The sequence below is a fragment of the Scyliorhinus torazame genome, chromosome 8 (assembly GCF_047496885.1).
Source record: "Scyliorhinus torazame isolate Kashiwa2021f chromosome 8, sScyTor2.1, whole genome shotgun sequence".
Lineage (NCBI taxonomy): Eukaryota > Metazoa > Chordata > Chondrichthyes > Carcharhiniformes > Scyliorhinidae > Scyliorhinus > Scyliorhinus torazame.
Window position 1 is genome coordinate 198957329 of NC_092714.1, and position 20366 is coordinate 198977694.

A 20366-nucleotide genomic window follows, 5' to 3' on the forward strand; every position below is an offset into this window, starting at 1 on the left:
GCACTAGAGGGTGACTCAGCTTCTTCATTAATGTGACCCACCGAGGTAACAGTATCTGCCTTGGTGGAGAGTGCAGGTGAAAGCAGTGCCGAGAAGTTGGTGTCAACCCAGTCTGCTCCTTCGGTGAGTGGCTGGGGGCAAGACACCCAGATGGACCGGCATCATCTGATGGTTATCCTGCAAGACAAAAGAAAAGACACAAGTTGAGATTTCGGGAAGGAGTGGTCTGGGGGAGAGGGGTGACTCACTTGCCATAGGGACATCACTTTGCATTAGCGATTCATTTGATTGTTCCATGCCGACCTCCGCCTCGGAGATAGCTCCAACTTCCACCTCCCCGGTTAATTCCATCTCCCTCTGCTCAGCAGCGGTGAGAGCCCTGCTGGGTTCCTTGCATTCCCTCCAATCTTCTCCTGCTCCCGGCAATTATGGGCCGCCTTTTCCTAGGGGACACATAAGGATATTATGAGACTCATGGATGCAAATTACAAGGGGGATTTGGAGCTGGTATCCTGTCGGTGTAAGGCACCTGGCCAAAGAGCACAATACAGGTGTTGTGGTTTGGTGCAGGGTGGGATGTAAGGGGGATGTAAGCAGATAGGTTTTGATTGGCCTCCAGGGAGTGGGAAGGGCGAGGAGGTGTGAGGAGTGAGGGATGGAGTGATTCCAGGGGCACAGAGGTGGTGACTTGCCCGCGCTGACCTAAGGAGGTTGTTCGTCTTTTTCTTGCACTTGCATGCCAGTCTGCCTGGTGAGACCCACAACACTGACCGCCACTGCCACCTCCGCCCAGATCCGGTTCACATTCATGGGAGGTAACCTGCAGCCTACCCTGGGCAAAAGGGTGTCGTGCCTCTCCTCCACTTCATACAGCATTCAGCTCTTCATCTGTAAACCGGGGGGCATCTCTTCGTGGGACCATCTTCTTGGCAGGAATGGACGGTGGTGTGCTTATAAGCAGCTCCAGCTTTTCAAACTCTCCAGCAACAATTATGGCCCCAGCAAATCCAGCACCAGAGGGAATGAGAATTGATCTAGATTCACTGGCCAGAGTACTGACCGATTAACATGTCCTGAATTGCTCCAGAATTCGCACTTCTCCGTTTCAGGGACTATGTCCCCACACCGTCATGAAAACTGTGGTCTTTTACGTCAGAAAAACTGGCTTCAAAAGGCCACAGATTCACAGCCCTACTGGGGGGTATCAGGAAGCCGTCGTGGAGTTCGCAGCTCCAGCTGTAGATATGCACCCCCGCACTTCCGGTTGAGATGCCACACATGCGCATGGTGACAGCGTCCAGCAACTCAGACAGCGGCCCCCTAATTAAAGAGACTCACACCAGAGACATGGGGCGTCATTCTCTGACCCCCAGCCAGGTCGGAGAATCGACGGGGGCTGGCGTGAATCCCGCCCCCGCCGGATGCCGAAGTCTCCGGCACCGGATATTCGGCGGGGGCGGGAATCGCGCCGCGCCGGTTGGCGGCCCCCCCGCTCGATTCTCCGGCCCGGATGGGCCGAAGTCCCGCCGCTAAAATGCCTGTCCCGCCGGCGTAAATTAAACCACCTACCTTACCGGCGGGACAAGGCGGCCCGGGCGGGCTCCCGGGGTCCTGGGGGGGGGCGCGGGGCGATCTGACCCCGGGGGGGTGCCCCCACGGTGGCCTGGCCCGCGATCGGGGCCCACCGATCTGCAGGCGAGCCTGTGCCGTGGGGGCACTCTTTCCCTTCCGCCTCCACCACGGTCTCCACCATGGCGGAAGCGGAAGAGACTCCCTCCACTGCGCATGTGCGGGAAACTGTCAGCGGCCGCTGACGCTCCCGCGCATGCACCGCCCCAACATGTCATTTCCGCGCCAGCTGGCGGGGCAACAAAGGCCGTTTCCACCAGCTGGCGGGGCGGAAATTCCTCCGGCGTCAGCCTAGCCCCTCAATGTTGGGGCTCGGCCCCCAAAGATGCGGAGCATTCCGCACCTTTGGGGCGGCGCAATGCCCGTCTGATTGGCGCCGTTTTGGGCGCCAACCGGCGGACATCGCGCCGTTTCAGGAGAATTTTGCCCCTTTAATTAAGGTATCTTTATTAAGGGGCCTCTGGTCGAGTGGCGGTGGACGGGAGTCAGGTCAACCCCATAATGTAATGAAGGGCCTGCAGGTGTCCCAGAAAATCCCAGGTGTGGGGGTGGGGGGGTGAATTGCACTGCATGGGGGCTCCAGCTGCAGGACCATGCTATCGGGCAGCCTGCCCAAAATATTTGCATGGTTAAGGATTGGGAGTGCATTCCTGATTTGCTCTCCCAGCGTGAGCGCAAATTCGGTACAATTCAACTCCGGCAGGAGAATATAAGCGCAATCTTACCAAAAGGGCTGAAAGTGGAGAGGATCTCCAAGAAGATCGCACATATAGATACTGACATAAAGTTTCTACAAAGATGCAAGAAAGCAGACAAGATCCCTAACGGGCTACAGATCACAAACCCACTCAAGTCGACCTACAACACAGACTACACTGAGAGACTCTGCCGTCGCACCTCTCCCACACTCCTCAACCACCTCGTACACCAGCTCTACAGCAGATGCCGTAACCTGGAAACCAAGGTAGAGTCCATATTCTCAACTTGCGCTCAGGACGCAGCAGACCAGCTGTGGAACACCGCCAGACAGATGAGACAACGATACTAAGCCACCTATATGCACACCAAGAACAGGAAGCTTGAGGAACCCGGCATCACCATCAGCAGCAACCAAGCCACCCCCGGTGCCACAGTAGAAAACAATACAGGGAAATCTATTGTCAACTTGTCGGTCTACACCCTTCAACCAGACGAAGTCGAAGCCCTCAGCAGAGGGCTCAATTTCAGGACCACTACCAAAATGGACCCCATCAGTCTCGCGGCAGACAAGGAGGAATTCATCAGGCGAATGAGGCTCCAGGAGGTCTTCCACAGACCCCAAGAGGCCGACAGCAAACTCAATGAGACAACCAATGAACCGGAACAACAGACCAAGAGATCAGCGGTGCGGCAACCGATGAGGAAAGAGTCGAATTGGACTCCTCCGGAAGGCTGCTGCCCTAGACTCGACATGTATGCTCAAGCCATCAGGAGTCGCGTCAATGCCAGATTCATCAGTCGCATTCATAAGACAGCCCTGAACGTCACCCAAGCACAACGCAACGCCATCCGCGCTCTCAAGACCAACCGCAACATTGTCATCAAACCAGCAGACAAAGGAGGGGCCACCGTCATGCTGAACAGAATGGACGACTGAAAGAAGTGTACCGACAACTCAACAATCAGGAACACTACACACAGTTATAGGCAGATCCGACCTAGGAACACACCCGCCAACTCAACAGACTGATCAAGACATTGGATCCAGACCTTCAGAGCACCCTATGTGCTCTCATCCCACGTACTCTCCGCATTGGAGATGTCTACTGTCTCCCGAAAATACACAAGGCCAACACACCAGGCGTGCTAACGTATCAGGCAATGGGACCCTGTGTGAGACCCTCTCTGGCTACATCGAGGGCATTTTGAAACCCATCGTATAAGGAACGCCAGCTTCTGTCACGATACGAGCACCCATGGACCAGTTGAACGAGTAACATTCCTCGTCACAAAGGACATCTCAGCACTCTACACCAGCATCCCCTATGACTGAGGCTGCAACAGCCTCAGTACTCAACACCAACAACTACCAATCTCCAGACGCAATTCTACAACTCATCCGCTTCATTCTGGATCACAATGTCTTCACCTTCAACAATAAGTTCTCATCCAGCCACATGGAACAGCCTCAATTCAAGAACTCGCACCTCAATTTGCCAACATTTCATGCACAAGTTTGAACAAGATCTCCTCACCGCACAGGACCTTCAATCGACATTATACACCAGATACATCAATGACATTTTTTTCCTTTGGACCCACAGCGAAGATTCACTGAAACGACTACACAATGACATCAATAAGTTCCATCCCACCATCAGAGGCACCATGGACTACTCTCCAGAATCGGTTACATTCTTGGACACACTCATCTCCATCAAGCACGGTCACTTGAGCACTTTGCTTTACCTCAAGCCCACGGATAACCTCACGATGCTCCACTTCTCCAGCTTCCACCCTAAACACATTAAAGAAGCCATCCCCTATGGACAAGACTTCCGTAAACACAGGATCTGCTCAGACGAGGAGGAGCGTATCAGACATCTACAGACGCTGAAAGATGCCCTCGTACGAATGGGATATGGCGCTCAACTCATCGATCGACAGTTCCAAAGGGCCACAGCAAAAAACCGCTCCAACCTCCTCAGAAGACAAACACGGGACACAAACGACAGAGTACCCTTCGTCGTCCAGCACTTCCCCGGAACGGAGAAACTACGACATCTTCTTCGCATCCTTCAGCACGTCATTGATGAAGTCGAACATCTTGCCAAGGTAATCCCTACACCACCACTACTTGCCTTCAAACAACTGCACAACCTCAAACAGACCATTGTTTGCAGCAAACTACCCAGCCTTCAGAACAGCGATCATGACACCACACAACCCTGACATCGCAATCTCTGCAAGACGTGCAGATCATCGACATGGGGACCATCATTACACGTGAGAACACCACTCACCAGGTGCGTGGTACATACTTGTGCGACTCGGCCTACGTTGTCGATCTCATACGCTGCAGGAAAGGATGTCCCGAAGCGTGGTACATTGGCGAGACCATGCAGACGCTGCAACAACGGATGAACGGACCTCGTGCGACAATCGCCAGGCAGGAATGTTCCCTTCCAGTCGAGGAACACTTCAGCAGTCAAGGGCATTCAGCCTCTGATCTTCGGGTAAGCGTTCTCCAAGGCGGCCATCAGGACGCGCAACAACGCAGGATCGCCAAGCAGAAACTTACAGCCAAGTTCCGCACAGAGGAGTAAGGCCTCAACCAGGACCTTGGATTCATGTTGCATTACATTCACCCCCCACCATTGGCCTGGGCTTGCGAAATCCTACCAACTGCCCTGGCTTGAGACAATTCACACCTCTTTAACCTGTGATTATCTCTTTCTCCAGTTGCTCCGCCTGGACCTGTAAAGACTTAATAACCTGCAAAGACTCGCATTCAAAGTATCGTCTTGCATCACTGACTTTGTCTATATATATGTTTCTGGAGCCCACCTCTTCAATCACCTGAGGAAGGAGCAGTGCTCCGAAAGCTAGTGATTCAAAACAAACCTGTTGGACTTTAACCTGGTGTTGTAAGACATCTTACTGTTCCCAAAAGGGAACAAAGTCACTGAACGATTATGTTTAGTCGCGTGTTTGTGAGCACCTGCAGTGCCGAGAAACACTAGGCTATTGAACTCGGCTTGCTTTGAACAAGGGACCTAAATGGGGAATGCCTGGCTGAGGTCGTACATAGCCCCGTTTTTTACAATGGGGAGCTCCGCTCGCTGGAACTCTCCGTTATAGCGAGAGATCGGGATGCCATTGTTAAATGGCATCGCAATCTCTGAGGCCTCAAAAAGAAACCCAACCTCCCTCCAGCCCGAACACTACATGGGAGGGCTCCCCGCCCCCTCCAACACCCATGGTGGGCAATCCCATCCCAATCGCACGCAAAAAATGCCAGTGCCTCTGCAGCAACACCTGGGCACTGCCAGGGTACCCAGGTGGCACCAGCAATGCCAGGGCATCACCTTCCCAGAAGGCATGCAGCCTGGGGCCTTCAATCCCCTTGGAGACCCCCACAAGTGTCGTTCAATCTGGTTCCCGTTTGTGGGGACCAGTCCCAAACAGCGCTCGCCCAAAATCTCTGAGGAAGGAGTTGAATCCCAAAGCCTCAGGCACCTTGGGAATCTGCACTTTGGAGTAAGGCTCACTGCCTCACTCTAATATGCAGCTTTTGCCAAAAAGTGATCCCGCCCATTGAGGGCAGGATTCCCCTTGCAACATCTTGCAAGTTTGTGTTGAAACTCACACGACGTTGCGAGCCGGGTAGATCCCGGGAGCGGAGGTCTCCCGGCTTTCAATAGCCACACTGCTTTTTCGGTGCCGTGTGGCTGGAGGATCACACCCATAGTCTCCCAAATAGAGAGTCTAGCCCAGCATGTAAGTTACAACTTTTGTGCATTGAAAACACCAGCATTCTATTGAGGAAGGAATATCTTTTGATTAGACTTATTCCTGATGCCAAACAACTTATTCTGATTGGCATCTGAGTTCACAATAAGTACTTAGCCTTTTCCCTGAGGAGAAATATAGCAAAGACATTTTAATAAAATGTCATCATTTTGCAACTCAAAAAATAAAACATTTGAAAAATAATTTCCATATTAGCTGGAAGCCATTGTTGATGCTGGGCATAAATGCTACATTTGCAATGGGATTACCACTTTTAATCCTGACAAGATTTCAATTTAGGAACAAGTTTGTTTTGGCAAAATATAAAAATATCCTAATTAGGTGTGTTGCACATGAGAGTCACTAATGGGGGCAGTAATGCGTAGCATGGTCTCCCAATAGTGCACTATTCATTCTGTTTGCATCTTCAAATAGGGCATTGCTGCCATTGACAGTGTTGCATTGTGTGGCAAATGACAGGCAGTGTGAAATCACAGCCGTGCTGTGTTTAACTGAGAAGAACTTTATATACAAAACAGTACATCGACTACACAGGGCTCGTTCCTCCGACTCCCAAGCTAACTCTGACCAAACCCCAACAGTCTGGTCCATGGCTAAACACTTGATAGGCTAATGTTTGCGGGCTCTGTCCCAATAGGCTCTGGGCCTGTCATGTGACCTGAAAAGGATCTCCCCTTAAAGGGGCCACACTACCAAACACAGCCTCCAGTAAAATGCATCAAATTAAATTTGCAGAAAGGTGTCTGACAGTATGGACTAGGGACACAACCAACGAGGCATATATTAAGACAACATCCAGGAAAAGCAGCCCTTTGATGCTTCCACAAATGTTTAAGCCCTTCACCACCGACGAGGAGTGAGAACCAAGGTTCCTTAGGCAGCACCTCAAGCCAAGGAACACTACCATCTCGACGGACTGGTGCAGCAGATAGCTGGGAGCACCACCACTTGGAAGTTCCCCTGCGAGTCGCTTACTACCCTTCCTTGGAAATATGTCTTCGTTCCTGTAGTGATATGCATCATTGTATATACACAATGGGTTAATGTAAATACACTGCAACTAAGTAACCACTAGAGGGAGCACCAGAGATGTCATGACATGCAGACACGTAACCAATGGGTCATTAAAACAGGACACTACCAATGGGCAATCAGACACCCAGAGGTGGCATTACCACAAGGGGGCACTACACAACCCATATAAAAATGACAAGGCACACAGGCTCTGCCTCTCTCACCGGCAGAAACCAAGAGAGCAGCAACATCATAGCCTAGCGCATGGTCGAGAGCAAGCTTGTATAGTTAGCAGAATAGACTGAGTTACTAGAGGCAGATTAGCAGAGTGTCGAACTCATTTACGAGCACTGTTAATCATTCAATAAATACGCCTGAATGGCGCGACCGATGCTCGGAAGATAGCTCTTCTACTCACCATTGCGGGTGAACATGCAATAGAGATCTTCAACTCGTTTCAATACTCAGAAGGGCAGGATTAAACAAAATACCAGACCATCCTGGACAAATTCGACAGCCACTGCTAGGTGGACACGAACGAAATCGGTAAAAATGGCACGAATACTCACCACGAGGCAGAGGTAGGGTTGAAACAGAAAAAGACGGCAGTTTTGAATGGCAGCCATTTTGCGCGTGTACAGTCTGACCAGTCTGCCACGCGCACTTCCCAAAAAGACACAAACCGGCAAACCGGTGTTTTGCGCATGCGCGAGAAGCCGCGCATGCGCAGTTGCGAAAAGAGTGCACAATAAAGAGATCTCAGTGTGCGCATGCGCAATTGAGTCCTACACATGATGTCACGAGAATCATGACGTCAGAGGCCTCGGACCACACCCACTTAAAGGGGAAATGTCCCGAAAATTAAAGAGAAGAGTTTTAAAGCCACAAAACACAATTCTTTCACCTCGAAAGACAGAACAATGCCTGAACTTCTACCAGACGTTGAAAATAACCTCCGCAGCACCCTGGAACAAACAGTTTGCACCACCCGAAGTGAAGAGCACAATGACAAATCCGAAACCAAAGAACATGATTTGTTCATTGAACAAGAAGTAAACGATGCCACACAGCGATTACTGAACGACTCCGTTGGCATCAGGAGTGTGCGACACCAAACGCAAGACTCTGATGAAGGCAGTGCTACAGATCCAGACGATGACTACCTGGAAAACGCATACCGAGTAGGCATCATCACGAAGTGCGAATACGCCACACCGGGCACATTGCAAGTCCCGTCAATCCTTGCCGTGGATTTGGAGGACGAATGGAATGCAGTGATGGATGTCAACCAATGCCCCATCCAGTTTGAACTGCATCCGCCAACCTGATCTCGCAGTCGGACTTCATGAGAATCAAGAAGGCTCCCAAGCTCCTACCAGCTTCCTGCAAACTCCAGGACTACACTGGCAATGCAATTAAGGCACTGGGGTCCTGCCAACTGAGTATCCAACTGACACATACAGACAAGCCTCCGCTAGATGCACACGCCTGCAAGCAACTGAACCTCATCCGACAGGTCTACACCATGACGCCGTCTCATCCGGATCCTCAGGCCAGCATCGACGACATCCTGAACCAGTACCCAGATGTCTTCAGCGGGATAGGCACACTTCCGTACGAGTACAGGATTCTACTGCGGCCTGACGCCAAACCAGTGGTCCACGCACCACGAAGAGTCCCCACAGACAGCGATGAAAGAGTCCACAGCGAGACCACTGCATTACTCCACACAGAGAGCGAGGAAAGACTCCACAGAGAGAGCGATATAAGCCTCCACAGAAAGCTCATTGACAAACTCCACAATGGAAGCAACTCAAGACTCCATAGCAAAGTCCATGCATGAACAAGACCATGAAGGTCTATCAACCTTATCTGAGTAACTAGCAGCAGACTATGAAAGTCTTCCCAGCTCATTTAACCAACAAGAAGACACTGAATGTCTACTCACTGGATGTGAGACAAGTGACGAAGAAATCACAATTCCCTGACAAGATGTGCAAAATCACAGCGAGACTGACAGATCTCAGCTCGTATGTACAGAGGCACTCAACAATCAAAGTGAAACTACTCTTGAGTCCAGTCTCCATGTCAATTAAAACCTCATCCACTTGAGCCTATCCACAAGAAAATGAAATCTTGAAGATTTTGACTCCAGACGAGGAGCATCAAGAAACCAGCACGGTGGCGCAGTGGGCTAGCCCTACTGCCGAGGTCCCAGGTTTGATCCCTGCTCTGGGTCACTGTCCATATGGAGTTTGTACATTCTCTGCATGTTTGCACGGGTTTCCTTCCCCCCCCCCCCCCCCCCCAACCCAAAAGATGTGCAGGGTAGGTGGATTGGACATGCTAAATTGCCCCTTAATTGGAAAAAAATGAATTGGGTACTCGAAATTTATGTTCATCCAGCAGTGGGCAGCAGAGCGGAGCTACTGATTGGCTGTTGCAGGGAAGATTTGCATCAGTGCATTGCGGTCACTGTATCTAGAAGGTGATTTGTGGAGGTGCTGTTGTCAAGTGACAGTTGTTTCAGTAAGAGTAGGGAAGTTGGTAAAAGAGGTGGAGGAGTAGCATTGTTAATCAAGGATAGTTTAACGGCTGCAGAAAGGCAGTTTGAAGGGGATCTGCCTACTGAGGTACTATGGGCCGAAGTTAGAAATAGGAAAGGAGCGGTCATGTTGTTAGGAGTTTTCTATAGGCCACCAAATAGTAATAGAGATGTGGAGGAAGAAATTGCAAAACAGATTATGGATAGGTGTGGAGGTCTCAGGGTAGTTGGCATGGGTGATTTTAACTTTGCAAACATTGATTGGAACCTCTATAGATTGAACAGTTCAGATGGGGCAGTTTTTGTACAGTGTGTGCAGGGGGGGTTTCTTGACACAAAATATGGGGATAGGCCATCAAGAGGGGGGGCCTCATTGGATTTGGTACTGGATAATGAACCGGGCCATGTGTTAGATTTATTTGTGGGAGAGCACTTTGGAGATAGTGACCACAATTCATTTTTTTCACTATTGCAATGGAGAGGGATAGGGCCATACGGCAGGGCAAGGTTTATAATTGGAGGAGGGGTAATTATGATGCGATTAGGCAAGAATTAGGGAGCATAAAATGGGAACAGAAACTGTCAGGGAAAGGCACAAATGAAAAGTGGAGCTTGTTCAAGGAACAAATACTGCGTGTCCTTGATAGGTATGTCCCTGTCAGGCAGGGAGTAAATTGCCATGTGATGGAACCATGGTTCACAAAAGAGGTTGAATGTCTTGTCAAGAGGAAAAAGGAAGCGTAGGTAAGGATGAGAAAACAAGGTTCAGTTAGGTCACTTGAGCGTTACAAGGTAGCAAGGAATGAGCTAAGAAAAGGGCTTAGGAGAGCTAGGAGGGGGCATGAGAAGTCCTTGGCGGGTCAGATCAAGGAAACCCCCAAGGCTTTTTACTCTTATGTGAGAAATAAAAGAATGACCAGTGTGAGGTTAGGGCCGGTCAAGGACAGTAGTGGGAACTTGTGCATGGAGTCAGAAGAAATAGGAGAAGCGTTGAATGAATACTTTTCTTCAGTGTTCACCAAGGAGAGGGGCCATATTTTTGAGGATGAGAGTGTGATACAGGCGGGTAGGCTGGAGGAGGTAGATGTTCTGAGGAAGGGTGTATTAGCAATTTTGAAAAACCTTAGGCTTGACAAGTCTCCTGGGCCAGATGGGATATATACAAGGATTCTTTGGGGGGCAAGGGATGAGATTGCAGAGCCTTTGGCTTTGATCTTTGAGTCCTCACTATCCACGGGGATAGTGCCAGAGGACTGGAGAGTGGAGAATGTTGTTCCACTCTTCGAGAAAGGGAATAGGAATGACCCTGGTAATTATAGGCCGGTTAGTCTTACTTTGCTGGTCGGTAAGTTAATGGAAAAGGTCCTGAAGGATAGGATTTATGACCATTTGGAAAGATACAGCTTAATCCGGGATAGTCAATACGGATTTGTGAAGGGTAACTCTTGCCTCCCAAATTTGATTGAATTCTTTGAGGAGGTAACTAAGTGTGTAGATGAAGGTAGAGCAGTTGATGTCGTATACATGGATTTTAGTAAGGCATTTGATCAGGTTCCCCATAGTCGGCTTATGAAGAAAGTAAGGAGGTGTGGGATAGAGGGAAATTTGGCCAATTGGATAAGTAACTGGCTATCACATAGAAGACAGAGGGCGGTGGTGGATGTAAAATTTTCAGGCTGAAGACCAGTTACCAGCGGTGTACCACAGGGATCAGTGCTGGGTCCTCTGCTATTTGTGATTTTTTTCAATGACTTGGAGGAGGGGGCTGAAGGGTGGGTCAGTAAATTTGCTGATGACACCAAGATTGGTGGAGTAGTGGATGAGGTGGAGGGCTGTTGTAGGCTGCAAAGAGACATTGATAGGATGCAGAGCTGGGCCGCAAAATGGCAGATGGAGTTTAACCCTGATAAGTGCGAGGTGATTTATTTTGGTAGAAAAAATTTGAATGCTGATTACAGGGTCAACGGCAGGGTTCTGAGGCATGTGGAGGAACAGAGAGATCTTGGGGTTCATGTCCACAGATCTCTGAAGGTTGCCACTCAAGTGGATAGAGCCGTGGCGAAGGCCTATAGTGTGTTAGCGTTTATTAATAGGGGGCTTGAGTTTAAGAGCCGCGGGGTTATGCTGCAACTAAATGTGATCCTGGTGAGACCACATTTGGAGTTCTGGTGTGCAGTTCTGGTCACCTCACTATAGGAAGGATGTGGATGCATTGAAAAGGGTGCAAAGAAGATTTACCAGGATGCTGCCTGGTTTGCAGGATAGGTCTTATGAGGAAAGGTTGAGGGAGCTATGGCTTTTCTCTTTGGAGCGGAGGAGGATGAGAGGTGACTTAATAGAGGTTTATAAGATGATGAGGATAGATAGAATGGACGTTCAGAGACTATTTCCTTGGGTGGATGTAGCTGTTACAAGGGGATATAACTATAAGGTTCAGGGTGGGAGATATAGGAGGGAAGTCCGAGGTAGGTTCTTTACTCAGAGAGTGGTTAGGGTATGGAATGGACTGCCTGCTGTGATAGTGGAGTCGGACACTTCAGGAACTTTCAAGCGGTTATTGGATAGGCACATGGAGCACACCAGAATGACAGGGAGTGGGCTAGCTTGATCTTGGTTTCGGACAATGCTCGGCACAACATCGAGGGCTGAAGGGCCTGTTCTGTGCTTTACTGTTCTATGTTCTATGTTCAACGATGATTCAAGTGAACCAGAAATGACTGCAGAAGAGGAGCACCAAGGAATCAAAGAGGATTCACATCAAACACAAAGGAGTGGTGTCACCAAGATCAATGCAACATCCGGTCATTCTCACAATCCTCAAGAAGAAACACTCAATGAAGCATCAGATACCACAAAGGACACTGACACAAGTAACTTTGAGAATGACTCAAATTATCCACCGGGAACAGTCATTGAGCGCGACAAGCACGACAAGAACAACAAAAACAACAACAATAAAACAACCCAACTTGTACGACATGGTACAACTCTGCACATGAAGGACAATGTAACAGCGCAACTCAAAACAATGGCAAGGGTACAAACACACCATGGCATGACAATGAATCTCACCAATTCACGTTTGCTCCACTACAAACAAGCAAACCAGCTTTCAAGAAAGGTGACATACAGAATCGCTACCACAAGCACAGAAAAAAAAAGTTTAAATCTGACAACAAAGTAATTCAACCATTCAAACACCTCATGATGACTTCTTGGTTACTTAAACACAAGAACACTGATGACGTTCACAAAGAAATAGCAACATTGACATCACCACTTCAACAACAGAAGAAGAAAGCAACTTAACCGTACAAATTCATGAGATTGGACTCATAGATATTAATTGGAATTGTACAATCATCAATATCATCACAACTTTTACATGTCATCATTCATCTACCTGTTTTCTACAATTTTCTTTAACGAAGTACAGACAATATGTAACACGAAAAAAGGGGGGATGTAGTGATATGCATCACGGTACATACACAAGGGGTTAATGTAAATGCACTGCAACTAAGTAACCACTACAGGGAGCGCCAGAGATGTCATGACATGAAGACACGCAACCAATGGGTCATTAAAAAAGGACACACCCAATGGGCAATCAGGACACCCAGAGGTGGCATTACCACAAGGGGCACTACAAGGCCCATATAAAAAGGACAAGGTATACAGGCTCTGCCTCTTCCACTGGCAGAAACCAAGAGAGCAGGACAGGGTTGATTATCAGCAACATCACACCCTAGCACATGGTCGAGAGCAAGCTTTCATAGTTAGCAGAATAGACTGAGTTACGAGCGGCAGATTAGTAGAGTGTCAAACTCATTTAAGAGTATTGTTAATCTTTCAATAAATACGTTCAACTTATCTCCGAGTCTCGAGCATCTTTCAGCAGAGCCTACATCAAGTGGCAGCTTATGTTACTAGCAATAACATAACAACAGTTCCTTCATTGTTGCCGGACCAAAACCTTGGAATTCCCTCCCGAACAGCACAATGGGTATGCCTGCACCTCAGGGACTGCAGCAGTTCAAGAAGGCTGCTGACCACCACCTTCTGATGGGCAATAAATGATGACCTAGCCAATGATGCCCACATCCTGTAAATATTTTTTAAATGAACAGACTGAGCAGATCGCTAGACATCTGTTTTGCCAGATAAGCCTTTTATGAATGTTTGGTTGAGCTCCAAGAATGTTTAATGGACTCAGCCTGGAAGGAGTCTGTTTACACAATTGCCAAGGAAACTGCTAGCTATGTTTCATGATACCTTATTACCTTGTAATTTTGAGATACTTAAAATCTCCTCTGTAGCTTCTCAGAAGTTTGTGGCAAATATTGCTCAGTTCATTTTATTTTGGGCACTGTGTTAATTACTGCACAGACAGTTTAGCTCATGTTTAACAGCAGTTCCTCTCACATTATTTTAAACCATCCTCGTATACTCCTGTTCTATAACTCTCTTTATTCCCTGACCGTTTATGTTCCTTCTTTGTTCAGTCCATTCAATGTTTTCCATTCCTGTTGATTTATATTTAACCTAGTTTTAATTCTCGTGATCTCCTCATTTTACTTATTTCAAGTGTTTGTCACCTTTTTCACCTTTGCCACTCGGACACTGGTCCCACTCTGGTTCAATGGGGCCCATCCAATTTGCGACAGCTCCATCCTGTCCCTCTACTGATGCCAATGTCCCAAAAAAAGAGAACTTTATTTTGCACAGGCGACCTTGTGGCACAGTGAGTAGCACCCCTGCCTCTGAGCCACAAGTTCCATAAGACCATAAGACATAGGAACAGAATTAGGCCACTCGGCCCATCGAGTCTGCTCCGCCATTGAATCATGGCTCATATTTTTTCATCCCCATTCTCCTGCCTTCTCCCCATAACTTAAGTTCAAGTCCCACCCCAGGCCAAAGTTCATAATACAGTCAAACAGGCTGAGTGTGTTGCTCTCTTTTGTTGGCTCGGAGTATGGCGGTCAATATGGTCGCTTTCCTTAATCGTAATTATGTTTGCTCTAGAGTCGCCAGGTCACTTTCAATACCGCCACAAGGTTCAAACCCGAATACTGATCAAAAGAGCCAATACACCAGTTAGTTAGTTCAAAGTCAATACGATTTATTTACACACACAGTAATATCTACTCATGCACGAAATACTACAGACTAAACTATCATTACTGCTAAAGCCTACACTTAGCTTCGGGTGCCCACTCAGACAGAGGAACAATGGCCGTTGTTCGGTTCTAAGGCTGCTGGGGTCGAAGTTGTAGAGGGGAAACAGCTAAGGTCATCCGTCGGGTAGCGAGCGTTGACCTTGGACTTACTTGCTTCTGGCGCAGCTGGTGGACGGGTCTCTCTGCTGTGAGAGCCGAGTCCAAGAGAGCGATTCTCACTTGGGGCCTTCTTCTTATACCTGAAGGTGCTTTGCGCGTTTTTGGGCGGGCCTTGAACTTGGCCCCAATTAATTGGACCACATCTTGATCATCCGCATTGATCCTGACCAATAAAGGGGTGGGTGCCCTGATGGCTGGGCGTGTCCTAGGTGGCCGTTGGCCTGCTTTGTTTTCTGCTTTCAGTTTGGGGAACTGGCGCCGCGTGGTCTGGAGCCAGATCGGTTACTTAAGTATCTTCCTTTGTTCCTGGAGATGGGCTATCCATATGCTAATGGTCCTACAGTTTCAGTCTTATCTGGGAGCTGAGGCTCCAAAATGCAGACAGGCTCTGTGCCTGCTTGCTTTCTTAATATTGTCCATTTTTCCCTGCAATCTTTGCAAATGTCCATTTTGCATTATGGAAGTGGCCATCTGAGATGGCTACACATCCCTCCTTGTTATCCTCAACGCAAAGCGTGAAGGATCAAATAACCGCGTCGTCTTCATTCTCCTCCCAAGTTGGGCACCCATAAGCACTTCATAAGCTCTATACTGCTCTGTCCTATGAATTGCAACTTTTACCTAAATTATTTATGTATATATATCATTGTAAAATTTTACGGGGCACTATGACATTCAGGCATGCATTACAGAAATAAAAAACTGGAACCTCTAACTATATTTAACTAAACTATCCTTACTCAAAGAATCAAAATAATTTAGAACATTTTAAATTCTACAATAGCAGCAACACAGGTCTCTCTGGCTTGGCAGTCAAGCACAGAGTTTTACATTTCTTTTTATTGGAACGAACAAAACACACACAAAAAAACGGATGCCCTTTAATTCAATTAAAGGGGTTGGGGAGTTTGTTGAAGTCCGAAAATAGGGGATTTGACGGTGTATATCGGAGTGCGAGTGTGGGAGGCTTTCCTCTGCCATTTCCTCAGTCTTAGAGTCTGAACGACACTGCAGAGTATCGCAAGTACTAATAGTGATGCTACAACGTAGGATAGGGAATACCAGGTGATGAACCGGTCACACCAGGTCGGTGTACTGGTCACTGTCTCGGGGTTTAGTGTATGGCAGGGATGGGAAACATTCACGGCCTGCGTGGTAGGGGTAGCGTCCACGCGCAACTGGAGGGATCCCGCTAAGATCCAATTGTAGAGCATGATGGTTGTCTTCATATTTCCTTCTTTCTGTCTTCTTCTTTTCTTCTTCTGAGGTTCCTGAGGTTTCGAAGTTCTATGGACACAAGCATAATATCTGTTATTATTTTGCTTAAGATCTCGTATGTCTGTCTGTCTGTCCTCTTATTGCCAATTACCCATTATAATTGGTCACCATCTGTGTTTAATCCGTTATCGTCGGGCGGTGGGTCTGGGTCAGGGGCTTTAATGTACTTTTGTTTTTAAACCAAATATTTTGGACAAGACATCCGAGAAAAAACTGACACAGTGCAAGCTGTCTCGCAGCCTGTGTGCTCTACCATCCCAGTGTTTGAGGATGTAAATCGCATTTGGAAGCAACCTAAGGGTTGCCATAAACAAACAAAAAGTTTTGAACTTAGAGAGCCAAAATGGGGTGCATATGGGCCATGGCGGGAAAGAAGTGGGTGGAATCCCCAGGTAGGACGGTGATCAGTGCCGTATTTGCTCTACCCGAGCGTAGCTGACCAGAGGGGAGTCCTCAGGCAGGGCGGGGACCAGTGCCGTTTCTCCACTGCCTGAGCGACCGGCAAGAACGGTACGAATATGTGGTCGCCGTGGGGGCTGCGGACAAACTTGTTCCATTAACTGCCAGTGGGCGTTAAAAGAGTGGTGGCGTGGGGCCATGAAAACTTTGAATTGACAAACAACATTTAACATTTACAATAACAAACAAACATACATTACAAACATGGTGCAGGTTCCATCAGAAAGGACACCGTAACTCTCCATCAGTTCCTTTTTACCATCATCTGGACACCTCATTGCTCTAAAGTGAACAGAGCCGCAAAGGGATTCGTTTGGTGGAAGTCAGGCTCTATGTCATCCTCTTTTCCCGGCTGCCATACTCTTGACTGAAGTAGGTTTGCTAAAGCTGCATTGGGCGAATTGGGGTCCATCTCATCATTCCGGATGAGCCTGAATGAATTGTCTCAGTGCCAGAATCTTGTGTCGAGGTTGGAGCTGCAAGAGTTTAATCCGTTATCGTCGGGCGGTGGGTCTGGGTCAGGGGCTTTAATGTATGTTATCTCGCTGGAATCATGTTCAGTATCGCTGGGAGTGGGGCCTGGTGCAGGGGTATAATCATAGCGTGGTGTGCTGGGGCTGTTGGTATCGCTATCGCTGTCGCTACTGGTTGAAGGAAGGGAGAGGCGGAGTCGTGCCTCTGGGGGTGGAGTCGAAGTCGTGTCTGAGGACGGGCTGGACAGGTTGAGGGAGGGTACGAATACGTTGTTCGTGGGCGGGGCGTGCTCATCTGCTGCTGCAAGCAAGATGTGGTGTGCATGGTATAATGCTATATTTCCTATCTTTAGTTGCCTCTAGGATATGCCGGAGCAATGGGCTGAGGGTAGGGGCTTTCCGTCTGCAGAAACAAATCATCTAGTTTCCCACAGGGTAGGAATTCGGTTAAACTGTTGCAGACATATAAACTGTCCGAATATATGTCGGCTGGGGTCGGAAACGAGGCGGGGTGATCTACAATGTACACTATGGCTGCCAGTTCTGCTGCCTGCGAGCCTAAGTATCCTGGAAATTTTAACAAAATCTCTTCTAGGGCGTGTCCCTGCACGTCCTCTACATAAATACCGCAACCGGTAATTCTTTTCCCATTTAAAACTGTGGAGGAGCCATGCACATAGATTCTAAGGGGTGCGAACGTGCCTGTGGGCTGGGGTCTCTGGGGTGTCGTACCTGCTTTCCTGGGAGCTGACTTAGGTATAAAGGGTCCTGTATTATGTTTAGTGGAGATAATCTCACACTCATGTGAGGTACCTGCATATTGTAAATTATCGGCTAGGAAAGTGTGGGTCTTGGTTATGTCCCGTCCCTGTAAAAGAAGGGTCCAACAGACTGTGAGGATTTGGCTGACTGTGCCATCCTTAAGTCGACCATCTAGTAGTAGCTGTGTTGGGGTGTGTTCAGTGACAATGGTGATGGGGTTGACTCCTGTAATGTAGGCGAAGTATTGTACTGCCCAAAAAACTGCAAGCAGGTGCCTTTCACAGGCAGAAAATCCTTGCTCGACAGGATCTAACACGCGTGAGGCGTATGCCACGGGGCCTAAGTGATCATGTCGTTCTTGGAGGAGCACGGCCGAAAGGGTTCGGTTGGTAGTTGCAACTTCAATTGCGTATGGGGAAAGTGGATCTGAGACCTGTAACGCGGGAGCTGTGCTGAGAGCTCTTTTCAAAGCATCCACGGCATCCGTGTGCTGTGGAAGCCATTCCCAAGGTGCTTGTTTCTTGAGAAGTTCGGATAGGGGTGCTGCATTTGTGGCAAAACCATCAATGTGTTTCGGCAGTAGCCAATCAGTCCTAGAAATGATCGGAGGGCTGTTACGTTATGGGGAAAGGGCAATTTGACGATCGAGTCAATTCTCTTTTGCTCGATCTCGCGTTTACCATGTGTGATTACTGTACCCAAGTAAATCACTTTTTCCTGTAAAATCTGGGCCTTCTTGGGGTTCACTTTACATCCAATCTGTTGTAGGAGTCCTAAAAGTTCGGCGAGAAGCAAAATGTGCTCTCCCTTTGTGTCCGTCTGTAGTAACAGATCATCTACAGATTGGACCAGACAATCGGGTCGGGAAAATTTTGCTAATCCATTTGCCAGCTGTCGGTGGAAAATGGAGGGGGAGTTGTGGAAGCCTTGTGGAAGGCATGTCCACGTATATTGTTGTCCCTGGAATGTGAATGCGAATTTGTATTGGCACGCTTTATCCAATGGAATGGACCAAAAGCTGTTGCTAATGTCCAAAACCCCAAAAAGTTTGACTGTAGTCCCTGTTTAAGCATGGTCTCAGGACTCGTGGCTACGGTGGGGGCTGCTACTGGGGTTACTTTGTTCAGTTCCCGGTAATCAATGGTCAGTCGCCATGATCCATCGGGTTTCCTGACGGGCCAAATTGGTGCGTTATTCATGGAGGCTACTGATCGGAGTACGCCTTGATCAAGCAAACTCTGTATCACTTTGGAGATCTTTCCTTCTGCTTCTTGAAATGAAATGAAAATCGCTTATTGTCACAAGTAGGCTTCAATGAAGTTACTGTGAAAAGCCCTTAGTCGCCACATTCCGGCGCCTGTTCGGGGAGGCTGTTACGGGAATTGAACCGTGCTGCTGGCCTGCCTTGGTCTGCTTTCAAAGCCAGCAATTTAGCCCTGTGCTTGGGGAAAACCATACTGCTTTTGGGGTCTGGGCCGGGACCTGTAATATTCACTAAGCCAGCTATCTTGCCACAGTTGTGCTTGTGCTGTGCAAATGCTGCTTTGTGTTGCTGCAGGACTTCCCTAACCTGTCTGTCCTGACTAATGGCTCGAGGGTCGAACTAGAAGTCTCCTACTGCGCTGATTCTATTTTCATACTCTCCAACTGTGAGCGGGGCGGGGGCTCGTGCTGCCTTTGCCATTCTCCTTACACATTTATTTACCGGATCAAATGGTAGATTGTGGGAGCTCATGAAGTCAATTCCTAAGATGTGTTCGGCTGTCTGGGGTAGGTCGACCAGAACTATGGGGTGTTTAGTTTTAATGTTCCCTTTCTCGATTGCCACAGGGGCTGTGATTTGTCCCTGATGTAAATGACCTGTAAAACCGTTGAGTGTAATGGTGTCTGTCGTGGGCCACGTGTCCCGCTGAAACATCGTGGAGGAATTGAGCATGGTGCGGGACCCTCCTGTGTCCCAGAGGAATTCTACGGGGTGTCCCCGGACCGTGCCTGCCACTACCGGTCTACCGGATTTGTCACAAAGGGTGTCGCAGACCCAAGCTGAGGAGCTCGAACACCGTCAGTCGGTGCCGTTCATATCTGCCTTCTCAGAACGGGCGCTAGTGCTGTGAATTGGCTTTGCCCTATTCTTATTTAGGGTGCCTGTCTGTTGGTTTCTCTACTGCTTCTGGGGCGCATTGCACTCTCGTGCTCAGTGTCCTAATTGTCCACAATTGTAACATTCCTGGGATTTAGGTTGCTGTGGGCTGTTCCTGCCCTCATTTCTCCATGGGGAGTTCTGGTGCGTCCTAACTGAGTGCATGTCTGCCTGCTCTTCCTCTGCTTTAACAAAGGCTGTTTTACTGTGAA